The following is a 22,362-nucleotide window of genomic DNA, read 5'->3' as shown; positions in this document are numbered from 1 at the left end:
AAGATCTGATATCATTGGCCTTTTAACCTGTCCCTCATCCTGTTCACCTCCTGGAAAGAATTTAATCAGCTTGATGCTTTTCAGTTTTGGCAGCTGGAAGCAATTTTTGAGTATACTGTATGTGGCCAAAGAAGTAGCTTCTAGTTATTGCCAAGTCAGCTCCCAGGGCTGGTCTAGCAGAAACTCACCAAATAGCTTGAATTCATTCTTTTGTAGGAACTAAATCTCATTTGCAAAGAGGCTTTTAAGTCTGTTTAAATGATAAAACAAGCCTTCTAACCCTTATGTAAATGGTTCAGATTAGCAAGAACAATGTACTGGCTGGCCAATTTTATCTCCTTTTCTTTATGTCTAGCTGTTCCATTGTATTTTTTGAGAGGGGATTAGCTGCTTGGAAATTGGGAGGGGGAAAGTGTAGGAAAATCAAATCTGATTTTTGTAGCTTTTCCTCTTTTGCTTTACCCCTTTGGAATTTTTATTTTGTCCCTGGATTAGAAAAAATAGAAAGGAGAGCCCTTAGAAAATCAAGAAACGTTGTTTGAGACCATTAAGAAAAGTGCCATCTTGCAGTGACAACACCAACGGAACATGACTTCAAACAAGTAATATCTAGTGAACTGTTTTTTTTTTTTTTAATTAGAACTGTGAAGAAAACTTCTAATATTTATGTAAAAGTGTTTAGAGCATCTGACACTATTAATATCAATAGTATTCTGAGTGTACGTCATCTATGGAAGGTCATCTGTTTGGCATTTTTTTTTTATAGTTTACTTGTACATTTACAATTTAACTGGAGAAAGATGGATGCTTGGTCCTTCATAGCATTTACAGAAGATTTGAACATGAGGTATCTTCTTTCTCAGTGTTTTGATAATACATTGAACATTTGAATTGGGAAAGGACCGAGCACATACTTAGCCCTAAACTATCTTTCAGCTTCCCAGTGATAGATTATAAATCACAAACAGCCTGCATGTAAGGTGGATCTTTAACTGAACTTACCCAAAAAATGTTGAACCAAGTATAAATGCATTACATTCATTCCATGCGCCTTGCTAGCTTAAATACATCAAAGGTGAAAACTCAGCTCCTGGTGCATACCTGTAATCTCAGCAAGGTGAGAGACTGAGGCAGGAGGATGTCAGATTATGGGCAGGGGTTTAAGGCAAAATGGCTATAGTTTTCTAGTGCCCAGGCAATCCCTCAGAGTTTAGAGAGTAGGCAAATCAGAAATTTAGTGCCACAGAGCAGACCAACGTGTTAAAAAAAAAAAGACCGTAGCATTTGGAGGCCAATGTCTATTCATTTTCGCTGTTCTCTTTGTGGGTCAGTGTCCAGCAGGGAAGGGACACATAAGAATAAGATTAAATTTCAGATCTCACTGGATTGGAAGATAGTGTGGTAATGATGGATGAGAAAGTTGAGGATAACTAATGTTAAATATTATTACTTTAATTGCAAATACCTTTCAAGACTTTATAGCAAAGTAGACTAGAAAGACAACCTGTTTTGAAATATGACAAAAGGTATCTAATGTCCACACTCTAAATGACCTAGTATGTCGATCATTGGAAAAAAAATATGCAGAGATTGAGAAAAGCTAGTTTCTTATCTGTAAAATTAGAGCCCATGCATATCTGAGATGAGCCCAAGAGTCCTGGGAAGGCTGGGCAGGAAAGTGGAGACAAAGGCAGCTGAGGAAGTGCTCATGCATGGGGATCTCAAGGGACAGGCTTCCTTGTCTTTCACTCATTGAGATAATTACCACATAAGCAATTTAGTAGTTTAAAATGTTTAGTTTAAAATCTCTCACCTTTTTGAGATATTCACTGAAGCACTTGGATAGTGGAAAAAAATGTCTTATTTCTTGACATAGGAGAATTTTCTCCATCCCTTAGGCTTAGACTTCTGAATTGGCCTGAGTAGGTTCATCTTCCAGAATTCTATTCTCAATAAAAGTAGGAGGCAACATTTTTGTGTGCTCATGTATTGTTCCTTAGAGTTATAGGATAATGAAATCATTTTTCCCCCACAGAAGTTGGAAGGTAAAATGTAAGAAGGGAGCTTAAAAATGTGTTATGATAGCCGGGCGTGGTGGCACATGCTTGTAATCCCTGCGCTTGGGAGGCTGAGACAGGAGGATCGCATGGGTTCGAAGCCAGCCTCAGCTACTTAGTGAAGCTCTCAGCAACTTAGTGAGATCCTGTTTCCAAATAAAGTATAAAAATAGGTCTGGGAGTATAGCCCGGAGTTAGAAAAGCCTCTGGTTTCCACCCCAGTACCACACACACACACACACAAAAAGTATTATGATATTGAAATAGTGCTGTAACCCCAAGATACTCTCAATGACCTTGATAAAGAGTCAATGAGACTCAAGTGATGTTCTGCCAAGAGCTCATCAAAGATTAAGTTAGCGTAAGGGGTGGAGCCTACTCTTGACATTTTTGTTTTCCTTGATCTTTTTTCAATACTTTGTCTCTAGTGAGCTACTTACAGGGTTGTTCTAGCTCAGATTATGATAACCTACATTATGTGCTGAGCACTTTGAACTACAGAAAATGGGAGGACCTGGGGAACAAGGTCTTTCTGATCTTCTATCCTCTTGTCTCCCATCTCTTTTTCTCTTTTGAAATAATCATAAAAAACCAAAATTTTTCTTCCTGAGTCTTTGGATCTTTATTTCTGAAGTCTCTCATGTCACATAAAACTTTGATTAAATAAATGTATTATGCTTTTCTTTTGTTAACTTTCTTTTGCTACAGAAGTGTTGGCTGTGACCCTTACAGCCAAGGGGAAAGGTACCACACCTTTTCACCTTTTAGGACCACAGTGCATAGAATCAGGTTTGCATAAGAACTTTTCTTTGTAAAAAAATTAATTTGATTTTTAAAACTTTCTTTTTCAAAGACAAATAATCATTATATGCATTATATATTTACTTGGTACAGTGTAATATTTTGACAAATGTTCCCACTGCAAAATGATTAAATCAGGTTAATTATTAATCTTACCACCAATCATATTTATTATTTTTGTGGTAAAAACACTTCAAATCTACTCTCTTAGTGATCTTAAAATATCCAATGTAGTATTATTTATTATAGTCACTGTTTTGTACAATACCACTAAAATTTATCCCTCTTGTCTAACTGAAATGTTGTATCCTTTAATCATTATTTTCCTGTCCCCCATATACCACAGCTCTCCCAGCCTCTGGTAACTATCATTTTACTCTCTACTTTCGAGAGTGTGCCTTTTTAAGGATCTTTATAGAAGGAGGGTCACCCAGTATCTTTCTATGCCTGGCTTTTGACTAGTGTTATGGGCTTATGGTCATCTATGTTGTTGAAAATAACAGAATTTCCTTCTTCTTTTTGAAAAGCTGAATAGTATTCTATTATGTATAGATACACAAACTTTATCCTTTCACCAGTGATGAAAACCTAGGTTGTGCCTGTCTTGGTTACTGTGAGTGATCTGTCATGAACAGGGAAGGGCAAGTACCTCTGCAGAGCACTGATGCCAATTCTAAAGTGTTTGCACAGGAAAGGAAATAATGAAATAATCAGGCACTCCATGAACTGGGAGAAAATATTTGTGAATCAAAAATTTGATAAGAAGCTAATATTAAAAATATATTAGAAATTCAAACAACTTAATAGCAAGAAAGCAAAGAACCAATTAAAATCTGACAAAGGACTCAAAGATACTTCTCAAAAGAAGACAGGCAAATGGCCAACAGATACATAGAAAAAATGCTCATCATCATTAATCATCAAGGAAATACAAATTCTAACCAATGAGATATTGCCTCTCACTTGTTATAATGGCTATATGAGCAAAAAGATAAAATATAAATGCTGGTGAGAGAATAAAGGAATTCTTGTGCCCTATTGGTGGGATGAATGCAGCACTATGAAAAACAATATGTAGCTTCCTCAGAAAAATAGATTTACCTATGTTCAAGCAAATCCAATTTTGAGTATATACATTCCCAAATTGAAATCATCATGCTGAAGAGATATTTGCACAGAAATTGGAGGGCATGATCAATAACAAGGCTGATACTTTCTATTGTCATTGGTTGAGACACTTGAGAGATACATAATCAATGCAGGTATTTTCACTTTTCAAGATACCAGGAAGAAAAAAAAATCAGCCCACAGTAAATTGTGTTACTTTCAACAAAGTTATTGAAAGATCAAAAAAGTTTAAAAAAAGTTTGTTTTCTAGCTTGGTTACAAGAAATAAAAGGATTGCAGGCTATTTTTTCATAAGTATTTCATGCATGGCATGGTTCAGATGAAAGATAACATGTGCTTTTAGTCTGGAAATCATCCACAGGTAGCCATACCCCCATATCTTTTAACTGCTGTAGTTCAATGTGAGCACTGCAGTAATTTGTGAGAATTGAAGTGATGACATCCTTTGACATGTGAAAGAATATATGGCTAACAAGATAAATAAAGATTCCTTTGATAAGTGAAGGTGGCCTCCAAGATAGATAAAGATTCTAACTCAGGGCCCAGTGTAATGGTGCCCATTTGTAATCCATCAGTTACTTGAGAGGCTGTGACAGGAAGGTTGTACTTTAGCGACCAGCCTGGGACAATTTAACAATATCCTGCCTTAACATAACAGACAAACAAATAAACAAACAAATAGGGCTGTGGTGTGGGGTGTAGCATAGTGGCAAAATGCTCTAGATATAACCCCCAATTCCTCCTTGCCTCCAAAATAAAATTCTAATTCATGACATCTTATCCCCACCCCCACCCCCCGCTTCAGATGAAGGGAAAGAAGCCATTATAAAATGATTTTAAGTAAATAATTGCCTATGTAGGTTATAGAAGTGACCTTATGTGGTAGATATTTAATATAATCATTGAGTGTTTTGGATCCAGAATAGTCCACAGATTCAGTTACAAGTTCTTGGATAGTTTTCAGTAAAATAAATTTCCTTGGTTGCCAAGTAATCGCACTAAGTAATATCATTAAAAAAATAAAATGTTGATATGTCAATAATGCAAATGTCAGAAACTATCAGTAAAACTTTGTGGTTTAAAAAAAGTGATTTGCAAAATTTTTAATTTCATTTTAAAATGCTCTATTGCATTTGTTTTAATATTAAAGTTAAGAGGCCAATAATAGAATAATAAGCAAAGAAATGTTAATACCAAGGCACCAGATTACTATTTCAGGGAAGCTTTTAAGCCATTTTTCTAGAAAGACCACCCATTAATTCTGTCTACCCACTGCCATTCTTAGGAGTTAAATCTTGTTTTTGTGAACTCATGCCAGGGCATTCCAGGCGGTAAGATGCTATTTGCTTTTGATGGTACAAGTGTTTGCATTCCTTTATGCTTAACATCAATAGTGCACAAAAATAGGGAGGGGGAAGCTGAATGCCATTCTCAAAGAAATTGGATTATGGAGAACGTACAGTGATGCTGGCTCAGACACGACAGCATGAGAATCCAAGGGGAAATCTGTATCCAAATAGCTTGCTGATTTTTTTAACTGGTTTATCTCATGTTATTTAACCCCAAATTGTTAATTTCTCTTTAATATCATATAATTAAACTACTGAGTCTAGTTATAAATTTGCTTGATAAAGCAAAAATACATCATTGTGGGTGATAGTATGCTGAAGAAAAAGATGAATATAAAACCTTAGTAAGTGTAAACTAAGTTTAAACTGTCCATATTAGAATTTATTAGGTTACTGAAAATTTCATAGTCATACATTATATCCAATTTATTTATATACATCTTATCTTTTTCTCCAACATTTTTTGTGCTTTTATTGGTGCATTATATCATATTGTAAATCATGTTGCCAATGACACACATGCACACAGCACTTGGTGGCCCCTTCACCTCCCCATTTTCCTCCCTCCCATTACAGGGTTTCCAGTTTGAAATTGATATATTCACATGTGTACACATAGCTGATGGTAGTAATTCCATTAATGAACCTCAGTCTTCCTCCTCTTTTACTACTATTTTTTTAGATTTACATTCAACAAGTTTCCATTGGAAAGAATGGTTAGCAGAACAAGCCATAAATGTCATGAAAAACTGAATTACTACCACAGATTTAATTGTTTAAGGTTTTGAAATTCACTGTCTAAGAAAACTGGGAATAGATCCACCCAGCAATGGCCTGGGAACATCCTACAGGCCCAGCCCTGAAAGGTTCCATCATCTCCCAATACCACCATCCTGAAGACCAAACCTTTAACACATGGGGCCTTGGGGGAACATTTTATATCTGGACTGTTGTGGGAGGTGATAACACTATAAACAAAAGACAGAACATATGGAGAGATTGCTTGGATTTCCTGATGTAATTGGCAAACACATTGACTGATTGTAATTTTAGGGAGGCTTTTGGTGTAGAAAAGAGTCCACACCATTGGTAATATTATTTTATGGCTTTGATCATTCATTCAAGATATGTGTAAAGGAAGAAATGAGAGCCACCCCAGCCAGAAGCTGGGAATCATCTCACTTCATTTCTTAAATCAATTTCATGGCTCCTTTTATTCATAAGTCAGTGCAATGTTTTCCCTGACTCCAAAAACTATTTTTTATTTAGAGAAAAGGGAGGTCCTTATACACATAGGTGTGCATAGGCACAGAAACACAATAAAATAAATTATTTTCTTGTCATATGAAAAGGACCTGAAGCTTTGGTGCAAGATATACCAGGGGGAAAGTCTCAGTTTGGCCACTACACAACATTGGGAAATCACCTAATCTCTGTAGAACTCAATTTCCTATTTGAATATGGGTATAACAATTTTTGACTATCTGGTTGTTGTGGAATGGAGTGGTTACCTCAAATTTTAGTATAGGATATACTCTGAAAAAAAAAAAAACAAAAACAGCCAGGTGTGGTGGTGCACACTTGTAATCCCAATTTGGGAGGCTGAGACAGGAGAATCACAGGTTCACTGCCAACCTCAACTTAGTGAGGCCCTTTGCAACTTAGTGACACCCTGTTTCAAAATAAAGATTTAAAAAAAATAGGGCTGGGGTTGTAGCTTGGAGGTAGAAAGCCCCTGGGTTCCATTCCCCAGTATACATCCAAAGAAAAAATATTCTTAAAACCCATATATTTCTCATAGTTCTTTGTCTCTGTCTCTTAGTCTTTCTTTCTGTATATGGGGGATTAAATTCAGGGGTATACTACCTCCAAACTACACTCTAGCCCTATTTCATTTCATTTTTATTTTGAAACAAGGACTCATTGAGTTGCAGAGGGCCTCACTAAGTTTTTGAGACTGGCTGTGAACCTATGATCCTCCTGTCTCAGCCTTCCAAGTACTGGGATTATAGGCTTGTGCCACAATGCACAGGTCACAATTCACTTTTCTTATTGCTGTGGTACTCAGTTAAAAAAATTATTTAGAGATATATGGGTAGTTATTGTTTATATCTAGTGGATTTGAAAATGTCTTGAATTACCTCTCCCACTTGAAATAAGGGTTTAGCCAGCTATTGTGATTTCATTCCCTTGGAGATTTTATTGGATTTTTGTCATCCTTGTTGCTGATAAGATCTTCAATGTCTAGATAATTATGATCCCTTTGTATGTAAACTTTTTTTTCCTCTGAAAACTCTTAAGTTTACTTCTTCCTCTTTGATATTCAGCTATTAAAATCAAGCCACCAATGTGACGCACACTGGTACTCCCAGTTCGTTGGGTGACTGGAGGATTCCAGGTTTGAGGCTGTCCTTAGCAATTTAGAAATGCGCTTAGAAGCATAGTAAGACCCTGCTTTAAAATTCAAAATCAAATAAGGCTGGGGATATAGCTCAGAGGCAGAATGCTCCTGGTTCTAATCTCCAGTACCACAAATACTACTAATACTAATTTCTCACTCAACATAGACCAGCAAAATGAGTGGTACCTACCTAGGACTAAGCTCTCCTCTGCTAGAAAATCCCCATCCACTTCTTCTCTTTTCTACATCAGGCATATCTCTTGGATAAATATCACAGCCTGGCTCTATTTTCATTTCTTGATCTTACTTTCAAGGAGCCACACTCTCTCTTTCTGTCTAATTTTGATGAAATTTTGTTATGTTCTTCAGTCACATAAAATCTTCTCACAATACCTCTCTTATATAAAGAAATGTTTAAATATACTTCTTTAAAGTTTTTGAAAGCTGGTTCATCTATTACAACTTTCTTAGAGGTGTAATCTTACCATTTTATTTTCTGTTGATTGGCTATCTTTCAAATCATATGCTTCATATTGTTTATAATGTTTGCAAACTCATCTGGAGGGGATTTCCTTCCCTGCTTCTCCTCCTTCCACCCTTTCCTCTCTGCATCCTCAACTCACTCCTTTCTGAGGATATGAGCTAACGCTCAAATCGAAGACTCAGAACTCCCAGCCACCACAGATGGCTTGGTTGGGTTTTTGGTTGGACCTATTTCTGAGTCCCCGAGCCATCTCTAGGTTTACCGACCTACAGCAGTTGTTCTCTTTTCCAGCCGTGGTGGAGTACTTCATTTAGTCTCATCTCACACAGTGCACGTAATTTCAAAAACAGCATTTTACACCTTTTTCTAACCTCTTCTGCCTCCTTTTGATACTGGAAGCCAAATAGACTACAATGCTTTTTATTTTTTTATTTCTCTTTCTCTTTTTTTGGTGGTACTGGGATTCCTGGAAACCCTTCTACCTCTGGGCTACACTCCCAGACCTATTTTATATTTTTATTTGGAAACAGGGCCTCTTAAGCCAGCTCAGCTGGCTTCAAACCTGCGCGATCCTCCTGTCTCTGCCTCCCAAACACGGGGATTACAAGCGTGCATCACCACGCCCAGCTGAAAATAGCTGTGTCTTTAAACTATATCTTAAAGTGTATTCTATTACTGTTGTGTGTGTGTGTGTGTGTGTGTGTGTGTGTGTGTGAGCATGCTTGTGTGTATGTGTGTGGATATATATACATACTATGGAATGGAATGTGTGTGTACATTTCTACATAAATTTACACTGTCATCTTGATGATAAATATATCGAATAAGTGCTTTAGTATCCATATACTCAGATAATCATAAACTTGATGAATGGGATCATATGCTGATAATTAAAAGTAAGATTTTCTAGGAAGAAACAATAATAGGGATAGGAGAGAAACAACTCAGGGTATTTAAAATGCCTCCATATATAATTATACAAACATTATATGTTTAAGAAAAATATTGTTTAGCTGTGCCAGACATGGACCATCATGTTATAGTAATCAGAAACCTTAGTGAAATTTAGTTAGTGAAGCTGAAGATAAATATGCTTGGGAAGAAATGACAGAATAGTTCAATCTTACCAAGACCTGGAATACTGCTAGTGACTCTATGGAACACACCTGTACCTCAATGGCTCAACAATAGATCTGGGACCTACAACGCTCTCAAGTTCCTCTCCTGGCTCTAATTCTGCTTCTCTCCCAATGTCCTCTATTTACAAATAGCAACTTCCGACTCCTTTGTATCCTGTGTACCTTGAAAGTTAATGCCTGCAGTATCTTTTCCTTATGTTTCTCTATTACTGCCTTCACAATCATGTGAAGGATCAAGGACATGTCATCCCAACTTTTCCACCCCATATATGACTTTTGCGGATATAATTGTCTTCAGCCCCCCGCCCCACCTTTTTTTTTTTTAGAAATTGCAGGCATAGGAGGAGTTTTGCAGAGTAGAAGTTACCCTTACCTAAGGGAAATTTTTTTTTTACTGGTGCACTGTATTCATACATCATAGTGGGATACAAACTTTTGTAGACATACATGCACACATCGCCCAGTCAGCCCCCACCCGATCCCCACCCTTCTCTCCCCATCCCTCCTTCCCATGCTTGGCTTACTGGTTGACATCTAGTATTATAGCAATTTATCCAAAATTAAAAATGATAATTTCACATAACAGTTTCATTTGTCTGATACCAAGTTTTTGATGACTTAAAGATAACATTTCAATATTTCTTTTTGCTTTCTTTCTTACCAGAGAATATTTTTTCTTTTTATCTTTTTTAGGTGAAACCATCATACATTTATTTATTTATTTTTCAGAAAAAAATCTATCCTAATATGGAATATGGACTCTAGATACCCAAAACGATCTTGAAAAAGAACAAAGCTAGAAGATATATATTTTCTGATTTCAAACCATATAAAGCTACAATAATTGAAACAGTATAGTACTGTTATAAAGGCAGATATATAAACCACTGGAGTTAAATAAAAGCCTAGAGCTAAATTCTTCCCTATATTGTCAAGTTATTTTTGACAAGGTTTCCACGAATATTTGGTGGTGGAAATATTAATCTTTTAACTAAATAATGTTGAAAAATAATACTTACATGGAAAAGAATAAAATTGGACCCTTACCTAATCCCATATACAAATATTAACTCAAAATAGATAAAAGACCTAACTATAAATCTTAACACTATAAACTTTTAGAAGAAAATCTGGGTCATAAAACCTCACAACATTGAAATTGGGAGTGATTTCTTGGATATGATTTCTATGTCACAGGCAACAGAAGAGTATACAAACTCCCTAAAAAATAAAAAAAATATTGTATATCCAAAGACAATGTTGACAGAGTTAAAAGTTACTAATAGAATGGGATAAAATTTTTCCAAATGCTATAACTGAAGGTATATTACTATTCCAACTAGAAATCCTAAAAATTAACAACAATAAAGGCAAACAATACAATTTAGAGATAGGTAAAAGACTAACATAAATAATGAATCTCCACAGATAACTAATCTTAGTTGTCTGTTGGATGGAAAATCTTGTTTCTCTGGTTCTGGTGTGTGTTACCTATTTCTTCTTTGTAGTTAATCTCTTTGAGTATTTTCTCTAGCGCTGTTTTTTTTTTTTTTGTTTGGTTTTTTTTTTTTTTTTTTTTGTGGTACTGGGGTTCCTGGAAGCCCTTCTACCTCCGGGCTACGCTCCCAGACCCATTTTATATTTTTGAAACAGGGTCTCTTACGCCAGCGTGGCCGGCTTCGAACCTGCGCAATCCTCCTGTCTCCGCCTCCCAAGCGCGGGGATTACAAGCGTGCGCCACCACGCCCGGCAAGCGCTGGTTTTGAAGACATAAATTCCTTCAGTTTCTGTTTGTCATAGAAGCTTCTTATTTTTCCATCTAATTTGATAGAAAGTTTTGCTGGGCAGGAAATTTTTGGCTGGATGTTGTTTTCTTTCAGAGTTTGGAATATGTTACTCCAAGCCCTTCTGGCTCTCATGACTTGGTTTGGGAAGTCTGGAGTGATTCTAATTGGTTTGCCTCTGAATGTCACTTGGCCCTTTGTTTTTGTTGCTTTTAAGATTCTCTGCTTGGCTTCCACATTGGTCATTTTGACAATTATGTGGCGTGGGGATCCTCTTCTCCGATCCTGTCTAAAGGGAGTTCTATAAGTTTCCTGGACCTGTGTATCAACCTCTTGCTCTATGTTTGGAAAATTTTCTGCTATTACTTCCTTGAAGATATTGTTGATCCCTTTGGTTTCACTTTCTTTTCCCTCCTCTATTCCAATTATTCTTAGGTTAGCTCTCTTAAAATGGGCCCATATTTCTTCCATGTCAGATTCCTGCTGTCAGATTTTTTTTTCTAGATTATAAACTATGCGTTCATTTTTGGAATGTTCATCTTCTAAGAGCGAGATTCTGTTCTCCATGTGGTCTAATCGGTTGTTCATGCTTTGAATTGAGGCCTTTACTTCATTAATTGCATCCTTTATCTCTTTGTGGCTCTCTCTGAATTCTTTTCAAAGTACCTCTATTATTTCTACAGTTATTTTCCTGATTTGATCTTCTAGAAATCTCTGATTTTCTGTTTTATCGGGTTCTGATGTTCTGGGGTTGTGGGCATTCATTGCTCCAGTGTTATTCCTCTTTCCCATGTTCGGAAGTTTGTGCCTTCTCTGGGTTCTTCCCTTGGGTCACTAAGACTTCGCTTAAGGTGCTCTGGATCTCGAGTCTATGGTATCTCAGACCCCACTACTCCTTTACTGGGTTGTATCACAGAGTCTCCGACCCAGGCAGTTGATAGAGGCTGCTTTAGACTCTGGGGGGTGCCAGGTTGCACGTTCTCCTATGGTGTGATATCTCTGCCACCACCACTCCCCCACTGGGTCAAGTCCCAGGGAGTACAGTACTGGAATTTCTCCTATGAGGCCCGCAATTTGACTCATTGTTCTTGAGTACACAGATGTAGCTGTACTGGACTCTGTGAATTCACTGCTGCTGCCGCCGGTGGCAATATAGCGCCGCTTTTACACCCTCGGCTGTGAGGCTGGCGTATTTCTTCTTGGTTTTGAGTTCCACTCTGAGTCCCTGCAGCGTGTGCTGAGCTCAGCCACTGGGAGCTTTAGATGCTCCCTGTGCCGAAAGATCCCACCTGGTTGTTCCATAGTGGCTCACCTCAGCTTGCTGTAGCCGTCTGGTGAATTCGCCGCTGCTGCCGGCAGTATGGCGCTGCTGCCGCATCCTCGGGCGTGAGGCCAGTGTATCTCCTCTGTGGCTCTGAGCTCTGTTCTCAGTCCGCTTTCTCTCTAGAGTCTGGTGATTTTTTTGTTTCTCTGGTGATGGTGTTTTCTGGCTATGAAAGGCGCTGATTTTGTGGTAATGGAGATTGGTTGTTAGCGGGGCTCTTAATCCCCACTTTTTTCGGTCGCCATCTTCCCGGAAGTCCTGGGAAATTTGAATCATGACTCTCCCTTTGGGAAATTTTCTCTCTCCCCCCTCCGTACCTCTTTTCTTCTCTCTTAATGTAAACCTGCATAATAAACCAACCCTTATCATACTTTTCTTCGCCATCTAGACCTTTTCTCACATCTTTATTTCAGAGAAAAAAGTATATTTAAGCCTGAGGTCTGAGATAACTCTTTGAGATCATTTCTAATAATTTACTCACTTCTTTGGCATATTTCTGATGTGTGAGGAGGTACACTTTTTATTAAACACCCATTGGTCTTCTCCTCTTAATTTGTCTTTTATTACAGAAAGTCCCAGCCAACTCATGGAGGGTGGAGGGGAAACATATTAAGTCTTATCTACAAACTCCTGGAGAGTATAATTCAAAGGAGCCCATCAACTAAAACTCAGTGTTGTGTTTGCATATGAGGAGCACAGTTCTGACTTTGTATCTCCTTGACATCTGTGCTGTACCTTGAGTCAGGCATTCATCCCTGGTATAGTCTTCTGGAACTAGGAGACCATTGTACACTATGCATTACATTGTACAAAACATTGTACTCACATTGTACTTAGGTGTCAGGAGTTTTGCAAGCATTTTGTAAGAGCAGGTACTTGGTGTTTAACATCTAGAGCCCTAAAGCTTTTAGATTTTTTTTTCCAATAAAGAGCACCAGGGAGTCCACAGGATAGCAAGTGAGGGAATGATTTGGTAATAACATAGCTGACATCCTAGGAAATTCATATTTCAGGATTGTATCCATCAGCATTCTTGCAGCCATAATGGAAATATCTAACCACACAACATAGAGGAAAGAAGATTTATTTTCTTATGGTTTGTGACTCAGTCCATGTGAAGCTGGGGACTGAAGATCTCAGGGCATGGTGCCAGGAGGCAGAGGGAGAGCACTTGGCTTGTGTCCTTGACATCAGGGGAAGGAAGGACCCTTTATATAATCCCCAATGCCCCACCCCTGGGACCCACTTCCAGCCATAAGCTACTGGCCTGCATCTCCACTCAGGTAAATCCATTATCTGCTCCTAGGAATACAACCCTCATAACTCCACCATATCAACCTGAATATTAATAAATGATATTTAGGGGACATTTTGTATCTAACTGTGTCAACTATGAATCATGACACTCATTTATTGTATTAGTATTCCATGATGGGATACAATTCACATTTAGAACACTTAGACCAAGTTCAATTGGAGACTTTGTAATACAGATCTAGGAATATTTTTAATGCTTTTAGAGTGGAGAGAATACTTAGAATTTTGATTTATAAAATCATCGTCCAATAAGATGATACTCAAGGAACAACTATGCCACAAAAGTTAATTTTCTACTGCTATAGATTCAGCCAGGAGTATCTGGGTTCAGTTTGGTGATGTCAGAGGTTGGGAGATAATAATCTTTACCAAGATAAACTTCACATTTGTGTAATGAATGGTCTACTCATTCCAGTGAGTTAATACAGAGAAATATATGATGTCTTAGTAGATCAATGTTGATTTACAGTAAAGATGGACATAAAAAAAGCAATTCTTAGCTGGGTGTGGTGGCACACGCTTGTAATCCCTGTGCTTGGGAGGCAGAGACAGGAGATTCACGCATGTTCGAAGTCAGCTGCACTGGCTTAAGAGACCCTGTTTCCAAATAAAAAAGTATGAAATAGGTCTGGGAGTGTAGCCTGGAGGTAGAAGGGCTTCCAGGAACCCCAGTACCACCAAAAAAAAAAAAATGCAACTCTATTTTTTTTTTCAGAACTGGGTATTGAGCTCAGGGGCATTCTACCTCCAAGCTACACCCACAGCCCTCTTTTTAAAATACTTTTAAACAGGGTCTCACTAAGTTGCAGATGGCCTTGCTAAGTAGCTCAGGCTGTCCAACAACTTGTCATCCTCCTGTTTCAGTCTCCCAAGTACTGGGATTATAAGTGTGAACTACCACGCCCAGCTAAAAAGCAATTTTAAATTGTATATATAGGGAATGTATAGCACTGAGTTTGTCACTTATGTGGATATTTATAGGAAAAGTAGCTATTTTGAAAAAACGGGGTGATTTTTCTTTGGATCTAATATGTCTACCTTATTACCTTCTCTAGTGAGGTTCATGAGATAATTATCAGACTCTCCACAGGGTGTAGTCTTCCTTTTCCAGTGCCTGCCTCCAGCTGTGGCCTTTCTTCATCACCTCATGAAGGCAGCTGGGTGAGATGTGCTGGAGCCCAGGCCTCCTGCTGAACCTGATCAGGGCTAGAACTTCTCCTCCTCTTTCTCCAATGTATCAAGTTCATTCCAGTCTTGCTTTTCTTGAGCAGTTACTATTTCCCCCACACATGCCCCACACATGTGTTCCTCTACACATGTGCCCACTTACTTTTTCCCCGCACACATGTAACAATGTGCGTGACCTGTTCCTTTCCTTCACTTCAAATGTCACTCATCAGAGAGACTTTTCCTGATTCCAATCCTACCACACTCTTTTTTCATTCATCATTTTTTTTCCTAAGAATATTACCACTTACATCTTTGTTTCATTGCATATGCCTCTGTTTTTCCTTGCTATAATGAGGTCATTTTATTCACTATTTTAATACCACAACCCAAAACAGTGCCTGGAACACATATAATTACTGAAAGGTTTTATGAATCAATGACAAGAATATGTGGCATATTACTTACTAAAATTAAGGGTAATGGATAATTTTTATTGTGTTCCATGTTATGGAGATTCCTATATCTGAGTTTATATGTATTAGCTCAATCTTGACAGCATCAGCAGCATCAGAGAGGATGGTCACCCAAATCACACAGTCTATAAATAACCTAGCAGGGAACTGAACTCTGGAGTCTTGTTGCAGAATAGACAGTCTTTCCTTCTTTGCTGCCAATAGCCAAGAAGGGGAGTCAAGTATGAGGTAGATTAGGAAAGGGAAGGAATGGTGTGGTTGTTGGCATGTGACTAACATCATTAGCCAAATTTTCCTTAATAAGGTGCCGTATGACTTACTCATCATTGTAATGAACTATCAGTGAAAATAAGTTTACTGATACTGCTTTGCCCGCCTGGTTCTCCCCCTTTTGAAGTACACAATCAAATTAAATATTGTTATTTAAAATAAAATGAAAGAATTCTCAAAATTATCAAAAAGCATGAAATTCTTCCAACTAAGTTACTACTTTGACATGATTGTTGTAGAGAAAGATGTACGTGTGTAAAACAAAACAAACACACTTGGATCTTCCAATTCACTATGGCAGACCTGGTGTTGGTGGCAAAGGCTCATAAGGCAGTGGGTCTGTTTTCCACCATTTGACTAGGAAATCATAGCAAACAGATGCTACTGCAAAATTGTATTAGTCTCATGTAGACTGCAATGAAATTTGCTTGTACATGTTTTTGTATAAGTGTATCTCAAATTATATTTTGAGTTTTTTACAAATAGAACTAAATTTAAAAAAATAAATTGATTAGTGCCTTTCTGACTAATAAAATTAGTGTCCTTTCAAAGTTTTTAAAATGTCTTAAGTTTGGGTTAAAAAAATTTCATTTATCATCTTCGTTAATATTTTCTTATCTTGCATAATATTTTCTTATCTTGTTTTTTTATCTTGCATAAAAAAACAAAACATGTATTTTTATGGAGTGGGTTAACTTATTCTTAGTTGTTTAAGGGTTGTTTTATGTGTTGAAAGAATACTTTTAATAGAGAAATGAGAAATTGAGCCAGGCATGGTGGCGCATGCTTGTAATCCCAGTACTTGGGAGGCTGTGACAGGAGGATAGTTGATTTACAGATAGCCTCAGTTACGTAGTGAGGCCCTCTGCAACTTTGTGAGATCCTATTTCAAAGAGTAAAAAATAAAAAATAGTTCTGGGGGTGTAGCTCAGAGGTAGAATGCCCTTGAATTCAATGTCCAGTATCACACACACACACAAAAAGAAAAAAAGGAACAATTTATACTAATAGTTAATCACAGGATAGAAAATATGATGAATTTTCAAAGCAAAACTATGACTAATGTTTTTGCAAATAATTATATAATTTAAACAATTTGTTTAAAATCCTATTGGCCTCTTTAAGTATATGTAAAGTAAAATAATAAAGTAAAAATGTTTATATTTCTTTGGCTCATTAATATGTGTATTATTTAATGTTCACAAATACCTTTGTACCTGAAAAGTAAACACAAGTTCACAGAAATATTTTTTAATCTTCTCTTTATAGAAATAAAACAAACAAAAATTAAAACCTTCTCAAATTAGACATCCTTTTCCCTGATTTCCAAACCTTAATTTCAGGTTTAGGAGATGACTTAATAAACAGAGGATTACTGTCAACAGTCCAGCAGCAGCTGTTGTTATTCCAGTGACTTGGTTAAATGCAATCACTATTTCTGGAATGCCTGCCCCATGCAACCAACTGTGGCATGAACTTGGGCAAAATACAAAGGTCTATGCAGCCCACAGCCCCACAGGCTGGATAGAATGCTTCCTCAATGACTCTGCTTCAAAAGCTGGCCTAATATTTGCTGTTATTTTGGTCCATTTTTAACTCACTTTCAATATGACTACAAAGCATTTTATACCAATATTTTAATCAACTATCTTAACAAGTTAATAGGTGCTTGTACTTAAGCCAGTGGTCTAGACCCTAGAGGGTTAATATGCTGATTAAACAAAACTGCCTACCATAAATGTTTTTGCTTAGGATGAAGGAGACTTCGTTCTTCATTGTAGTTGATCAGCACACATTGAAGATATTTCATGAAAATATGATTTTGAATCAGTTTCTGACAATTTAATTAATAAAAAAATACAAAAAATGAAATGCTCCTGTGAAACATTCAGCAATGCAAAACAGAAAGTTATTTTTAAAGTATTTTTATTTAATTTTTATTTTTTATAAGTGGAATTTATTGACAGCGGTGTACATTTACATTGTGCTTCATGCCCTTCCCCTTCCCTTTCCCTCCCCCCCAATAGAGAGTGTCCAGGTTAATCATGTTGTATTTATGCTATTACACATGAATATTCGTATATAGCTCCTCCATTGAACAACCTCAGCTTTCTTCCTCTCCTATCCTTCCGTTCAAGTTTGCTGAGATTTCCCCTCTATCATCTCGAGTCCCTCTTGTATTACCACTACTCCCTAGCTTGGACATATTAGAGAAAACATATGTCCCTTCTCTTTCCTTCCATCTTCTTGACCATTTGTATTGGCCATTTGTATCTCTCCTTTTGTGAAGTGTCTACTGTCTACTCAGTTCAGTTGCCCATGTCTTGATTGGGTTGTTTGTTTTGCTAGTGTAGAGTCTTTTGAGCTCTTTGTATATTCTGGATATTAGCCCCCATCAGAGTGGTGGCTGGTAAAGATCTTCTCCCATTCTGTAGGCTTTCTCTTTAGGTTCTTGCTACAGAAAATAACAGACATTAAATAATCAAGAAAAACCTCTTAAAATAAAGTATAAATTTGTATTAAAGATGTATCAAGTTTTTATACAAGTCTGAAACATCGCTACTATCTTTGTCTATTTAGCCTTAAATATATATTTGCATATGTATATGTATCATCTATTTATCGATAAGTTTGAACCTTCATTAAAATTGCCTGTGGGTCTCAGCACAAAGTTTTGTAACACAGAAGAAATATAAAATTTTTCTTAGCTCAATAATTCAACAAAATAGAGGGTCTAGTGAGTTTATACTGGAAAAGAATGAATAGAGCTATGCATATTTAAAAAGCAAGTCCATGGAAGAAAATTTTTACTTATTTCTGTTACTTTGAAAAGCATTCCTGGCATTAAAGCAAAGGATACAAGGCTTGACTCACTTTATGAAGGACAGTGGGACAAGTGATGTGGTAGGAATGGAGAGGCTGGCTTTGGGCAGCAGTGACTGTTCTGGGGGAGAGTCTGAACTGAGTGAGAGATTGGAGAGGAAGACCTGCAGGAAGAATTTCTAAAAGCATCCTCCCAAAATATGTGGTTATATGTCATTCTTGACAGTAAGATAGAAAGAATGTCCTGAAGGACCAGACCCAGACCAGAAGCCATTAGAAGTGGAGAGCTTTCTCCCACTGGTGTCAGAGGAGCTTTCTCCCACTGGTGTCAGAGGACGTAGGCAGAGAAAGCCTCAGGGCTACTTCTGGCTCAGATAATGGAGAGAAGCCAGGGAGGAGAGGGAAGCATCCTGAGCTGTTATCAGCCGCTGACTGGCAGCAGGCCAGGAAAGGCACCTTCAGACCTATAGCCAGGAGGAACCAAGTCGACCAGTCATTTCAGTGACCTTGGAAAGGTCTCCAGCTGAGAGTCCTACCCAGCCAACACCTTGACCTTGGCCTCCTGAGACCCTGAGCATAGTCCTACCTATCCAAGCGCACCCAGCCTCTGTCCTACAGAACTATGAGAAAATAAGTGGGGGAAATGTTAATCCACTAAATTTATAATAATTTGTTATGTAGAAACAGGAAACCAATGAAAACAATCTTACCTCAAACATCCATTTCAACTCTAAAATTTTTATAAAAACCTATCCTGTTTTGGGTGATAACGATGTGTCAATGGAGGTTCATCAGTTGTAACAAATGTACCACCATAGTACAGGATGTCTGGTGTGTGTGTGGGAGAGACAAAGAATGTATGGGAAATCTCTATATTTTCTCTCAACTTTGCTATGAACCTAAAATTGCTTTTAAAAACAATAATTAAAAATTTAACCTTTACCAAGGACAAAAATGACTAAGTAAAGTTTTTACTTGACATTAGTAACTACTGGTTTATTTATTTATTTATACCAGTTCATTTATTTCCTACTCTATTCCAAATTAAGCAAGATGGCTTGCCAAAAAAATGCTATTTTCTTGTAGTATATAAACCCCACTAGTTGAATGAAAATGGAAAACAGTAACATTGGTCTCAGTGCTAGCTGCTTTATATTGCTATTCCATCCATCTTTCTGGGCTATGAATAGACCTTGCAATGATAGATAAATTCTTATAGCTATCACTTGCAGAGCCAGTTCTTCCAGCTCAACCATTTGCCCTCCTCATTGCATCAGTAGAACCTTTTAGAAATGAAGGAGGAGATGCAAACAGCCATCTAGAGTTATGGAGCCTTGCAAGATGAACCAGCAACTCGGAACTGGAATTTTAGGTCCACTTTTCCAACTCTGGAATGCGTTTCTGGTTTCCTAAAAAACTGAGAATGCTGCTTCTCACTGCTGAGGACAGTACCATGAGCCCAATAACCTGCCTACCACTCTTCACTCAGCACCTGTGTCTCCTGGCCACAGGGTTGATGCTGACTGCTTTTATTTTATTCATGATCTGGAACTACTATACAGACACCATCTTGTCATCCTCCTTGATCAACAACTACGTCTCCTATTTTTTTTTTTTTTTTTTTTTTTTACAATTTCTTCACTGGGTCATGTTCCCCAGTTCCATTACACTTTTTCTTATGACATCCATTTATTTTATGGATTAATTATATGGTTATTATTTTGTAGAGAAAGAGATCCAGGTAAAATCTGTGGCTGTCTCTCTTATTCTCAATATCTAGCACAATCACAATAAACATACTAGATACTCAATAATGTTTTAACTGTCATAAACTAGGAAATTATGCCTACTCTTCAAAATTGAATTTTTGTGTCTAGAGCCACAACTGGTTCAACTTCTAAAATCATAACTAATAATGAATTAAGGGGGAAATACAACAGATATTCAGATTTCAGGGACTACTCCAGCGTATTTCCAATTGAATTTTATTTTGGGGGCCCATACATCATCTTTAATAATTAAAAGATTTTAACTCTTAGTATCTAAAAATATGTGTATTTTTTACATTGTATGGATGCCCATCTGATCACCAAGAAATGACATGTGATTTTCAGTATCTACATGAGTTTAAGACTATATTGGTGACACGTAATTGGAAGGGAAGATAAACAGCTTAATTGAGAAAAGAAATGGCTATGCCTAATACTAAAGCTAAGTAAAGGATGAGAAGAATCTTGGTTCACTTTCAGAACTAACTTTTCTCAATAGTTCATATAAAGAAAAGTAGAGAGACATTGGAACATATACATGGTGGCATCAAGATGCAGAGTCCAGAGGAGCCTGAACTGTAATACCATCCTACACTAACTGTTGAGGTTCAGCCAAATTCATATCTACAGTCATGTAAAATTGCTGATGAAAATTTTAATTTTTTGATTTTATAAGTTTGATTTTATTTCTAATCACTCAGGAGGATTACAAGTTTAAGTCCAGCCTGGCAACTTAGTGAAATCCTGTCTTGAAATAAAATAAAATAAGAAGGGCTGAGGATGTAGCTCAGTTATGGAGTTCTCCCAGGTTCAATTCTCAGTGCTGGAAAAAACAGACAAGCAGAAATAAGAAAACACAAGACAAAACAAAGAACAATTTTGATTTTATTTAATTTGAATTTTTTATAATTTTATAATTATCTAAGGAATTTATAAGTAACAGTATGATCTATTTCTTACTTAATAAGCACCAAAACAAATTTAAATAAATGCTGGGCTTCTAGAGAGTTTTCTTTTAAGAAGGGTTCACCGAGGTTTGAGAATCAACTAGTTAGACAAATGCATTCAATATGCAGAAACATGAGGCTAGAGGGAAAATATAAGTCATTGTAGTGCAGGAAAAATAAATTTCTCTCTACCCTTCCTGAGTTCCTAGCTTGGACCTTTAGTAACAAAAGACAGATTAACAAGAGGAAAACTACAAGGATTATTCATATGTATCTCAAGTATACTTGAAAGGTAACTGGAGAAATAAGTGACTAAGAGGTGGCATTGAAATTAGGCTTAAATACCATCTTTAGCTGAAACACACAAAAATAGATGTGGAGATGGCCAGTTTGGGGGAAGTGACCAGGAGAGGCTCAGTAAATGAAAGTAAGATTTGTTATGCAGATTTAAGTAGGTCTTTTCTCCACTCATAAAATCTCTAATAATTTAGAGTCATCCTTGTGTACCGGGTACAGAGAGGGAGACCACCGTACAAATGGGAATTTTCTCTATAGATGTAAATTTCCCTTACCAAAGGGTAATTTCTACTCTGTTTTCAGAGCTTTCCCTTTTTTTCTGTCATTAATCAAAATAATTATCTCAAAAAATTCTTTTGTCAAAGAGACATACTTGGACATAAGTCATCTGGTCTTCTATAGCTATATTTTGGGGAGGTATATTCTGGAATGTCATAATAACATTTGTTTAATTATATAGTGCAATTGTTTGAGTGTCTCTCCATGTTCATGTGTTAGAACTTAATCCCTAAATTCATAGGTTAACTGGAGGTAGGGACTTTGGAAGCTAATAGAGGTAGATGAAGACATGAGGCGAAGGCCCCCAGTGGTGGAATGGGAGGCTTGAGGGAAAGAGAGACCTGAGCTGGCACATTCTTTATTTCTCAGTCTTTAACTTTCCCACTATTATATGACTCCAAGGAGGCTGTCACCAGATGCTGGCACTTAGATATTCTCAACCTCCAGGATGTGAGAAATATATTTCTCTTCTTTGCAACTTACTCAGAAAATGACTAAGGCAATATGCACTAAAAGCATTCAGTTGGAAAGTTAAAGTTTAGTTTTAGAG

At 37.1% G+C, this 22,362-nt stretch overlaps 1 protein-coding gene across 5 annotated transcripts in view; it reads left to right on the top strand.

Annotated features, from left to right (window-relative positions):
* Positions 1–22,362, top strand: part of LOC308261871 (uncharacterized protein C8orf34 homolog) — a gene marked incomplete at both ends in the record, with an annotated part of 438,078 nt that overhangs the window by 282,156 nt on the left and 133,560 nt on the right. The gene's annotated exons all lie outside the window — the stretch shown is intronic.

Source organism: Muscardinus avellanarius, assembly GCF_963383645.1.
Source record: "Muscardinus avellanarius genome assembly, chromosome: 4".
NCBI classification, from domain to species: domain Eukaryota; kingdom Metazoa; phylum Chordata; class Mammalia; order Rodentia; family Gliridae; genus Muscardinus; species Muscardinus avellanarius.
The sequence above is the reverse complement of the archived record's forward strand: the minus strand, read 5'-3'. Positions and strand labels throughout refer to the sequence as shown.